This window comes from Prinia subflava, chromosome 1, assembly GCF_021018805.1.
Source record: "Prinia subflava isolate CZ2003 ecotype Zambia chromosome 1, Cam_Psub_1.2, whole genome shotgun sequence".
NCBI classification, from domain to species: domain Eukaryota; kingdom Metazoa; phylum Chordata; class Aves; order Passeriformes; family Cisticolidae; genus Prinia; species Prinia subflava.
The window spans coordinates 149935879-149947509 of record NC_086247.1 but is presented as its reverse complement, the minus strand read 5'-3'; positions in this window follow the sequence as shown (position 1 = coordinate 149947509).

The window sequence follows — 11631 nt, the reverse complement described above, 5'->3', positions numbered from 1 at the left end:
CTTGACAACGACCTATTTTCCCTTCTGTTACGCAAAGCTCCTTTCCTAGAAAGAGGCTTTGTAAGGCTCGGTCCAAGCGGCCCCATGTGTGTAAAAGCAAACTGGAAGAGCCTGGCAGGTTCAGCTCAGCTCCGGCACATCCAAACCCCACACACGGGTGAGTCAGGAGACTCGGGCAGATGTACCTGAAACCATCCTGCGAGACAGCCGGCCCTGTTTGCAGGGGAATTAGATAAGCAGCGAGGCAGCCTTCACTCCTCAAACTTTGCTTTTGCTTTTTATGGGTGCTTTTCATCCATCTCCTCCTTCTCCAGCATTCAGCAAAGCTGGGAGACAGCTTTTTTCCCCAAACATTTCTGTTTCTCTCCTTGCTTTTCACTGGCAGAGAAAACTTTTTTTTTTTTTTTTTTTTTTTTTTTTTTTTTTTTTTTTTTAATTTCACGCTTTTAAAAAGGAAATTAAAAAAAAAGTTTTCCTCCACAATGCTTCCAAGTTTTCAACATTGCTACTCCTCTGGCAGAGGATGGTTTGCAAGAGAACACAAGACAAACAGTGGTCATGAGAAACAATAGTAACGAGAGAATACAAAATGTTTCAAATTTGCTCCATCAGAGCACACAGCGCTTGAGTCCGGAGCGGAAGAGAGCCTTTCCTCATGGGTCCAAGGCTCTTTTCAGACACCCCTTTATCCTGGGCCTCTGATCCTTTCTTTTTTCTCAAGGAGGTGCTCTGGCCATGCTCAGGCTGTTGGCAGCACGGAGTTGTCTCCTCCTCCCCTCACTGGTGAACACAAACAGCTCCTGCCATGATTTCTTCTCGATCTCTAATCCACAAGCCAGCTTTTTAAGCTAACACAAAGTCAGGGATGGTTTATTTTAACATGCCAGGCTGTAACCTGAAGCTAGAGATACAAATTCAGCCTAACAAGTTTCCCTTGGCCAGCTAAGAACACAGGTTAGAGATTAATCCAACTGCAGCAGATGGTCTGGGCTGGACGCTTGCTGCTTCCCACAGCTGCTCTTTCCTGTCCCCTCAGTACCTGCAGCCTGGCTTGGCTTCTATCCCTGCTCCTGCCTGGGCAGGGACAGGCTGCTTTACACAAAAACAAAAGCAGAATTTGAAGCCTGATGTGCTGGAGGCAGGGTCTAGCTCTCAGTGGCTCACAACACCAACACCCACTCGTGTTTTCCAGCACTTGGAACCATCAGACTTCAAATCACTGCCAGTGACTCCTTGTGCCTCTGTTATGTTGTCCATGCAGGACAAGGATGATGGCAGGGCTCAGTTTAAGCCAGAGAAGTTCTGCTGTGGGTTTTATCCCCTGTTAAACCAGTCTGAGATGATGCAGTGAGTGCAGGTTTTCCTGCTCCTTGGGAAGCCACTCATTAGAGGAGTGAGTGATCCCAAACATGACCTGATCTTCTCTGGTTATAAGAGTTCAGGTTGAACCCTTGGATGGGTTCTCGTGTCCCAGAAATAGGGACAATCTCCCCTTCTCTCTCTCTCTCTCTCCCTCCCTCTGTACCTGGCTGCCTGTTGGCACAAACCTTGTCAGCTTCCACTCTTTGGGGATGCAAAGGCACCACCAAACAAACAAAGCTGGAAATTATCCCTTGGTTCACAAACAGTGAAGAAAGCGACAGAGAAACTGTCTGATCACATCTGCCTGTTTTCCTGCCAAAAATGCCAGGGACTACTTAATCCCAAGGTGCTGATGAATACTTTGGGTATGTTACTCATAACAATCTATGCCAAACCCCCAATTTCCATGCTTTTAGACCAAGAGGAGGCAAGCAGAAATTCAGCAGGAGTAAGAGGCGTAATTTTAATTTACCTGGAGAGGTACAGATCAGGTGAGGAGGAGGTGGACATTCCTTCCCGCTTAGACCTGATAGGACATCTCTAGCCAAACAGGAGCCATGAGGACTTTTCCTGGCCTGAGGATACTTCAGGGAATGGTGGATATAAATGTATTGAGGGGCTGTCCAGACCCCCCCTTTCCACCTCTGGGATTAAAGAAAGAAATGGAATTAAAGGAAACAATGATTTTACTGGTAATTTTGAAAAGCTTCACATGGGCAAAACTTGCATAGAGTCACCAAGGCATTGTGACTTCCCAAATCCTCCTGCCTGGCTGAGCAGAGCTGTCCTGCTCCTCTCCTCCATCCCCTGGCCAAGGCAGGGGTCTCACACATGACAGGAAAAAGTTTAATATCCTTGCAGGAGGGAGCAGCCTATAAGATGGGTTTGTAAGAATTGTGTTTACTTATTCCAGCTGACTCCTTTGGGGTGAGATGAGCTGTGCTCCAAAAGGGAGCTGGAAAGGGAGCACAGGGGCTGCAGCTGTGACCCAGTGCAGCAAGAGACAGCTCTGAGCATCAGCCACTCACGGCTGTCCCTGGGATCAGGAGAATGCAATAGGATCCTGCTGTTTTTGGATTTTTTAGGGACCCAGGTGTCCTGCTTGGAATCTAGTGGCAGGACACAAAGCTGCTTTCAGTGCCCACCAGTTTCCCTACCTGACATTCTTCCCTGAAAAAAACCCATGATCCCTATGTCAACTACATGATTTCCCTGCCTGGAAACCCCATGAAATAAAGGGTCTTTGACTGGAGCTGTTCTTTGAGCTGTGATAGCCCTGCAATAATTTTCCCAGATCTGCTGGCAAATTTTGAATGTGACACCAGGCTGAGGTGATCTGAAATACAAGTGGCCTTCCAAGGAATACTATCCACTCATGCTATTTTATTTTTTGCCTGCTTTTAAATGCTCATTGAATGCAAACAAGGCAGGAGCTGGCTGCTGGGCTCATTCCTGTGCTTGCTCACACAGGGATTATTGGGCACCTGGGATTTCCAGTGGCACAACATTTATTAGGAGTGCTAACAATGTGCTGGAGCAGGGGCTGGGTTTTGTAGCTGATGTGTTGGTTTGGGTGCTTTGGCCCATAATGATGAGCAGTCAGTCCCAGAGAGACAGAAGCTAAAAGTTGGGTGCTATGAACAGAGCAGGGCTGGGATGTTGGCAGGCACCTTTCCCACGGAGGCAGCACTAATATAATTCCAGTTTCATTTGTTTTCTCCATTTTAAAACTGAAACCTTTGGAATCAGCATGTAAGGGAATGCCAGTGTTAGGATTAAAAATAAAAACAAACTAAAATTAAAAAAAAAAAAAAAGGGACAAGAAAAAGGCTTCTTTTGAGCATCCAGAAGGCATAGCAACCAGAGGGAAATAAAGCATGTCACAGAGTTATTACCTTGCTGTAATTCCGTGCACAGGGACAGGATAAATGGCTTATTCCTGGAAGTGCTCTTTCCATGGTTGTGTCTACGGGCTTGGATTTAAGGTCAGATTGCCTGATTTAACAAATATAAGAGTGTCAGCTGATCCCAAGTGGATGCTGTGCCTCCTTCTACCTCAGTGTCTGAAGCCATCTCCCTCAAACCAGCATTTCTCAAACCTCAGTGTCTGTGACTCAGCAGCATAAGGATCATCCCAAAATACAACCCCTAAAGTATTCAGGCATCAGCTAAAACCCATACATGGTCCCCACACTTGACAATTCCTTTTTTCGAGGCTTTCAGCATTTCAAAGCTTGAAACTGCCTTTCACATTCACTTCATCTAAAGGATGTGAGTGAGAAAACACAGCCCTGTGTGTAGTCACTGCTGGACAGAAAAGCCCTGTTGCTGCTTCCTCCATCAGGCTGATGCTGGAAGGTCACATATTTCATTGCTGCCTTGTTTTCCATGGAACTGCAGCCAAAGCTGAGGATCTGGCTCCTCTGGGCTCACTGAGGGGATGTCACTGCCTTGCTGCCATCCCTTGGTTTCCCTGACGGTCAGCAAAATCCTGATCCTTGTTCCCCTGGAATCCTGCTCAGCTTCTCTCCAGATCCAGCACAGCATCACGAGCCCAGGAGCAAACAGTGGCACTGCAAAACTCTGCCATTTCTAATTCTCCACTCTGATCTCCTCGTTCTGAACCCAAATATTTTCTCTTCACTGAGTCTCCCAGAGCTGTAGGCATGCAGCACTGAGTGTGGGATTTAATGATGTTTGTGCTGTTGGTTGATCCAGGAAAGGATTGATGTGGATAGGAAGGCAATTCCCAAAACCTGCAAGGAGAATTGCATGGGCAGCATCATGGTGTTGAAAGAGTAATTCAGTTTCTAATACCTTTATAGAGTAAAACACAACCCCAGCCTTTGGAAGGTGTGTGACATGGAGGAAGCCTGGAGCCAGTGACCCTGAGTTCCTCAGCTGGACTGTGCCAGATGCAACAGGAGGCTGGAAAACCTCAGGAATTTGCTTGGACCTCATTCAGCTCCCTTCCTGTGGCATCTGATAAATCCTTAAACATCAGCAGGGCTGGGGACAGGTACAGGCACAGTCACCCAGAGCAGGGATGGACCTAGCGTGCTCTGCAGCCTTCAAACAACCCCGAGGCAGTGCTTTTATTTCTTCCCCACTGATGAGGTGCAGAACTCAGGGCCTGGCAGCCCTGGAAATGGAAAATTCCTGAAGTAACCATGGTTTTCATGATAACAGTGGGCACTCAGTCTGTAACAAGCTCTGTGGCTGGCAGCTTGAGGAGAGCCCCTGGTTTTACACTGCTGTATCCCTGCACAGTGGCCAGTTCTCCCTGATGTTTGCAGCTGGAAAACTGCAAATAAAAAAGCTCATAGTGCCCCAATTGCTGCAAAATACAGCAATTAAGGAGTGGGAACTCTCCTGAACAAAGAGCTACAGAGATGTGATGCTGTTTGTTCTCTCTGGAGCTGAGCCCAGGACCTGTGACTGAACCTGTTGAATCCCACACCTTCAAAGCCAGAGCCTGGTCTGTGCTCATGCTCTCCTATCTCAGGGTGAGAGCTTTCCTGGAGCCACCAAAAGAGCCCAAACCCTTTCTTCTGTAATCTGTCCTGCCTGTCAGGATGCCAAAAGCCATGCCAGACCTGGAGCCTGGGCCAAAATTGCTATGTAGACAAGCCCAGGGAAGAGAGCTGGCACAAAGGGCTGTATAAAGTGAGATATGTGAAGCTGTAGGCAAATAGTTTGGTAATCACAGGGGTAGGTTGGGCTTGGCATGTCTGCTCATCAAGAAAGAAAGAGGAAAAACAGCTTGGGAAAGGTTTGGAGCCTGGTTTGGCAGGAGCCCAGGAGAGCTTCAAGGGGTTAAACAATCATTCTCTGAAGAAGGCTGAGGTGAAGGACTCAGTGATATCCCACTGAGGCCACAAACACCCTTCCAAAAGAGGTTTTCCCAGTGGGGAAAGAAAACCGAGCACATTCCTGATAATGACTCCCATTCCATGGTGTGGTTCCTGGAGGGAGGAGTGTGCAGGGGGATGGATTCCCTGGGAGGCTGTCACTGTGCTCAGGGCCAGCCAGTCCCCCAGTGAACATTTCTGATCAAAGCCTTCCCAAGCTGATCTATTTTCAGCCCAGCCCACTCGATACCTTGATTGCCACACAGCTCTTTTAGCTGCTCTTAGGTAAACAGGCTGTCACTCCTTTGGCATTTTGCCTCAGCCCAAAAATACAAGTGGCACAGAAAATTAGAGGAGCTGCTCTCCCTCGCCGGGAAAAATGATGCTGTTTCTGAAATAAACTGGTTTTAATACACCTCATTGGCCATGCAGGGATAAATATGCATAAATCCACTTGAACTGGAGGTTCAGCTGTTGACATCTCAGTATGGAGACTGAGTCAAGAGAGAATTTTGTGTCTCACGGGAGATGGAGCACTGCACAGGACACTTTTCACATGTCCTCCCTCAGCCAGCATCCCTGGGGCTGAGCCACAGGCTTGAGCAGATTGAAATCAGAGCTGCATCCACGGCAGATCTTGTTTTTGAGGAATGGCAGGAACACTGGCCAGAGCTGGAAATTGTGTTTTCAGTTTCCCCTCAGTAAATAAACACAAAGAAGTCAACAACAGATGGAGCATCACATGGAGTTACACAGGTCAGCACAGACTGCAGAGAACCCCTGAGTCTGAGAAAGGAATAATTTGGAGGGGGGAGCAGCTGGGAGATTTTTCTGAGAGATTGAGAAAGAAAGCAAAAAATACTGGTGTGAGCAACCTCCTCTGCAAGCAGCAGTGAAAACCTTGGGTTTGTGGAGGGAGACAAAGAAGGGCAGGTAACAGGGCAAGCTGACAGCTCCTGGGTAGGACAGGTTTGGAGGTTTTTTATTTGGCTGGAGACTAGAGAATGCAAGCAAAAAGGTGTTGAACTGATCACAAAACCAGCAGGACTAAAGCAGACAAAAAGCAGAACAAAAGTGGATTTTGTGTAATGAGCAGATCGAAGCTCTGCCAGGCAGAGGAGAGATTTCAGTAGTTTGTGGAGGGCTGGGGGGAGTCTGGGGTGAGACATGAGGGATCCAGGTGAGTGGAATGCTGCAGTAATGGGCTGCAGTGTGCAGGAAGATGAAAGGGAGGCAAGGGAGCAGAGAACACCTATTAATAAATAAAAAAAAATACCCATTTCTTTCAAGATTTATTGATTCCTCAGAGCCTGAGAGTCTGCCATGCCTTTGCATCTTTGCACTAACATTACCCAAGAGTGGGCAGTGGCAGGGATCTGTGATGAGCCTTCGAGCTCAAGTGGGGAAGAGCTCTCAACGTTAATTTGTAGAAATGAAAAGAAGACTTTGGTTAACAGAGATTTCAGCCTGAGGAAACCTGTGTTGCAGTAGGAAGGTGGCCTCAGTGTTTCTAAAAACCCAGCTGGCCATTGCTGAACCTGCACTACCACACATCAAAAATGCAATCACTCAGCTGGGGACCTCAGGGTGGTGGCTGTGGATTAATTCAGAGCTGGAGGGAAAATTGATGGCTGCCCTGGGACCAGGGTTTGCTGGCCAGTGACATTCAAAGAAAGGACAGCCCCATCTGGTCATGGGGAGAGCAGTGACGGTGCAAAAGGATGAAATGATCACAGTGGACAAAGAGCAGGTCATGAACTCACCCCTAAGGAGGGGCAGAAGGGTTTTGTTGGGGAGGTGCAGGTCTGAGTCAACAGGAGACAGAGGTAAAGTTTATTCCTTGCAGGGTGTTAATGAAACAGGTACAGAGAAGTTCCCGTCAAAAACAATGCTGGGAAGTTGGGGACAGTGAGTCACCAAAATAATGTGATAATAAACCTGATAATAAATATTTATCACAGGGAGAGGGCTAACAAACAAAAGCTAAAATTGGGAGTGGACTTCATTACAGCTGAGGATTGCTTCCGAGGGGAGAGGATACAGGATACAGGGCTGGCTGACCTCTGGGAGAAAAATGTGATCACAGCAGAGAGCTGGCAAGCAGGTCCACGGGAATTTGTATTCCAGAGGAGGCAGCTTCGGTAACATCGATGCTGACAAATTATTAGGGCACACACTGACAGGGCAGCAGTCTCTATTCCTCACACCACATCTTGTGTGCAGCCAGCAGGCCCTGGGGGGAAAGAGGCACCTTCAGGGCACTGGAACTCATCTGGTCCATTCTGGATTCCTGCTGGAAATTGGGACAACATCAGGATTTCAGCAGACTTAATCAGATGAATGCAATGCCTGATACTTTGAAATCAGTGGCAAATGGAGCTGTGAGCCAGAATGGGCTCCCAGAGGAGTAACTGGTACCTTTAATAGCCTGTGAACCTGCAGAGGTTGGGATTTTCCTGCCTCCAGCCTGTGCATCCCCGCTCAGGTCATGTCAGGCATGCTGAAGGTAACACCAGGCAATTTTTACCTATCAGCAGCTCTCCATGCTGAGCAAATATTTGCCTTATCACGGCTTTAACGTGCCCATCTCAGCTGTAGCCAAATGTCAGCCCCAGAATAAAGCTGTGCCACCTGGGGAAGACCCTCTGCTGCTTGGGCAGCTCCAGACTGATCGGGGGACAAAGTCCAGACGTGAAACAACACGGGAAAACCCTCCCGTTCCCAAAGGTGCCATTTGGCAGGGGTATTGTGGCCTTTTGGGGATGTTTCTGAAGTCTCTGGAGAATCGGTGCTGGCTCTGCCAGTGAATGGCGATCGCTGAGAGCATCCCCCTCTCCCCCCGCTCCCAGGCTCGGTTCTTTCTGACACCGCTGTGCTCTCGCCGGGGTTTGCAGCCAAGTTTCTCGTCCGGTGACCGAGTGTTCCCCTCCGGAGGGGCCGTGCGGGGAGCCGCGCTTCCCGGGCCGGTGACATTTGCAGTGACCGGAGGTCACTGGGCGGAAGAAAACAAAAGCAGCGGAGCTGCCCCGCAGAGGGGAGAGCACAAGCGGGGCATTGAAGACCTGCGTTTTGCCTCACACCACATTCCTTCTGCTTTCCAAAAAACTTTTTTTTAATCACTGGCAAAACCTTTTTCTTTTTCTCTTTTCTCCTTCCTTCTTTGCTCTCTTCTTCCTTTCCTTTCCTTTCCTTTCCTTTCCTTTCCTTTCCTTTCCTTTCCTTTCCTTTCCTTTCCTTTCCTTTCCTTTCCTTTCCTTTCCTTTCCTTTCCTTTCCTTTCCTTTCCTTTCCTTTCCTTTCCTTTCCTTTCCTTTCCTTTCCTTTCCTTTCCTTCCCTTCCCTTCCCTTCCCTTCCCTTCCCTTCCCTTCCCTTCCCTTCCCTTCCCTTCCCTTCCCTTCCCTTCCCTTCCCTTCCCTTCCCTTCCCTTCCCTTCCCTTCCCTTCCCTTCCCTTCCCTTCCCTTCCCTTCCCTTCCCTTCCCTTCCCTTCCCTTCCCTTCCCTTCCCTTCCCTTCCCTTCCCTTCCCTTCCCTTCCCTTCCCTTCCCTTCCCTTCCCTTCCCTTCCCTTCCCTTCCCTTCCCTTCCCTTCCCTTCCCTTCCCTTCCCTTCCCTTCCCTTCCCTTCCCTTCCCTTCCCTTCCCTTCCCTTCCCTTCCCTTCCCTTCCCTTCCCTTCCCTTCCCTTCCCTTCCCTTCCCTTCCCTTCCCTTCCCTTCCCTTCCCTTCCCTTCCCCCTTCCCTTCCCCCTTCCCTTCCCCCTTTCTGTGCTGCACATGTCCAGAGAATGGAACAGAGTTGGGAATGGGTCTGGAGCACAAATCTGATGAGGAGTAGCTGAGGGAGCTGTGGGGGCTCAACCTAGAAAAAAGGAGGCTCAGGAGGGACCTTCTAGCTCTCCAAAATTCTGTGACAGGAGGCTGCAGACAGGTGGAGGTAAGGCTCTTCCCCCAGGTAACAAACACCAGGAGCAGAGGAAATGGCCTCAATCTGTGCCAAGCCCTGTGCCCAGGTGGAATCACCAGCCCTGGAGGGTTTAAAAGACTTGGGGACAGGCTTTAGTGGTGGTCTTGGCAGTGTTGGCTTAAGGGTTGCACTAGGTGGCCTTAAAGGTCTTCTCCAACCCAAATGGTTCTGTGATACTCAGATCTGGAAGATGTTCAGCATGGACTGAATTCATTCAGTTCTTCACTTACCACATTCTCTTCACCATCCTTAATGCAATCTGCACAAGGACCCTGGTGAGCTCAGTGACTTGTGCCTGTAGGATCAGAGATTAAATGAGGCTGGAAAGGACCTCAGGAGGTCACCAAGCCAAATCTTCTGCCAAGAGCAGGAATCAGGAATAACCAGGCACTCGCTGTTAGATTTCCCCCTCCGTTGGCAAGAAGTAGTTTAAAAATGTTTGAAAAGTATTTTTGAATATGCACAATGTGTTTGCAGCATCCTTTGAGTCGGAATATTGTTTGTTATTGCAGTCCCTGTCCACATGTCACCTTCCCTTGCTTCCTCTTACGCTTTCCTCCTGTGCCATTCTTTATCTTGGAAAGGGCTCTCCTTTGCACCTGCTCAGCTTAAGGAGGGGGGTGTGGAAAGATTTGCTATGTTTTACTATTGGTTTTCTTTGAAATTTGTTGGTGGTTGTTTTTTAAAACTTTAATGGAAAATTTCAATACTGAAAATTTCCATCCTGGTAATGGGGCTTTTGCCAGAAAACAAAAGAAAGGGGAGGGAAGCCTGAAGGAGCAGTTAAATTTAGCTTTCCAACTCCATTGCATAAAGAAACCCTGACAGCTTTTACCAAGATTTGCACTTGCAGAAAGACATTTTGTTAGTGATTTGCAGGGTCTGTTTTTACTTTAGACGCAGACAAACAAAAGCAAAGTCTTTGCTACAACACAGTTTGTGTTTATCTTCTCCATTCCACGTCTGAGGACGAGGAGCCACAGCCAGAGCTGCTCCTGAGCACCAGAGTGCTCTGGATTCAGGTGCAGCCTCCCTTTGCTGAGCCCAAGGAAGAGCCCAGGCTGCCAGGAAGGAAGCAGACCCATGCCAGCAGAGACACAAAGCAGAGTCCAGGGCTTCCAGCCCTGAATTTGTCAACCCAGAACCTCACTCCTGGTCCTTGGGCACCCATAATAAACAGCTGGAGAAGCAGCACCCTTGGATATGTCAGCGTGTCATCTGCAACAAGCACACATGGCCTGACCCAAAGCTCTTGAGGCAAAGGAGGAGGAGAGCCTTGCTTCCAGGAACAACCTGGACAGGGAGAAAGGGCAAGGAGAGTTGTGCAAGCATCTGCCAGGCTTTTCTCTGGGAGAAAATAAACGCCAAGTGCAGCTTATTGCCTCCCCTTTCCCATCCCCTCCTTCAGGGACACGAGCCCCAAAGGAAAAATCTGACTAGTTTTGCATTCTGGATGGAGACTGGGCCGGGGTCAAGGCTGCCAGGCCTGTGCTGGGGACACAGCACGTGAGCAGGCTCAATTAAAATGTTTCACAGCCATGGGAGCAATGGGAATCACAGGCACGAGGAGCCGGCTGACCTACTCCAGACAAATTGATCTTATAAACAAAATTATGTGTGCAGGACAAACAGGGAGCCTGTCACCCGAGCAAGCCATGCTGGGCACTGGGAAATACTTGATTTGGATATAAAGCCTTAAATGCCATTCTCCATGCATGGATGGGGGCTGTGTGGCTTTTCATCAGCTGCCTGCTCCTGAATATTGATTCATGGCTGAGTGGGAACCTTCAATTCCCTTTGGTGGCTGCAGAGAGTGTGACTGACACTCTGCAGGACAGAGGCTGGCTTCAGCTCCCTGGTGCCCAGGAACACAAAAAGCAGAGCTCAGGGCCGTGGGGACATCACTGAGAGGAGTCCTGTCCTTGCCAGGCCAGGCTGCAGGAGCCCTGGTGCTCCCCATCACACCATCTCCTCTCCAATGAGGCCATTAGCATGGGGGCAGAGGGGACAATCCCTTCCCAGTCATGTTTTTTCCCAGCTCCATCCTCATATCCTTCCCTCCTTGGCCAGAACTAGGAAAAAAAAAAAAAACAAAAAACACAACAAAATAAACAACCAAGACCAGCCCCAAGCTAAACAACAAACTGAATTCCCATCCTTTTCCCATTGAGTTTATTCACTCTGCAAAGGGCTCAGCCCCTCTCACCCTTTCTGAGGATGAGGGGGCTGGGGATGTTCAACAGGGTCAGCCCCAACCCTCTGAAACCCCAAAATAGACCAGGTGGGTGTAAAAGAAGCTCTCCAACTCCAGCAGACATTTAATGGCACTTGTACCAATGCTAATTACATCTTAACATTTTCCCTCTGTATTTTGGTGTTTATTTTGGAAAAGCTCCTCCCTGGACTCATTTTCTTCCTCAGCTTTAAAACAATAACACCACCACGCTTGCTTTTCCCT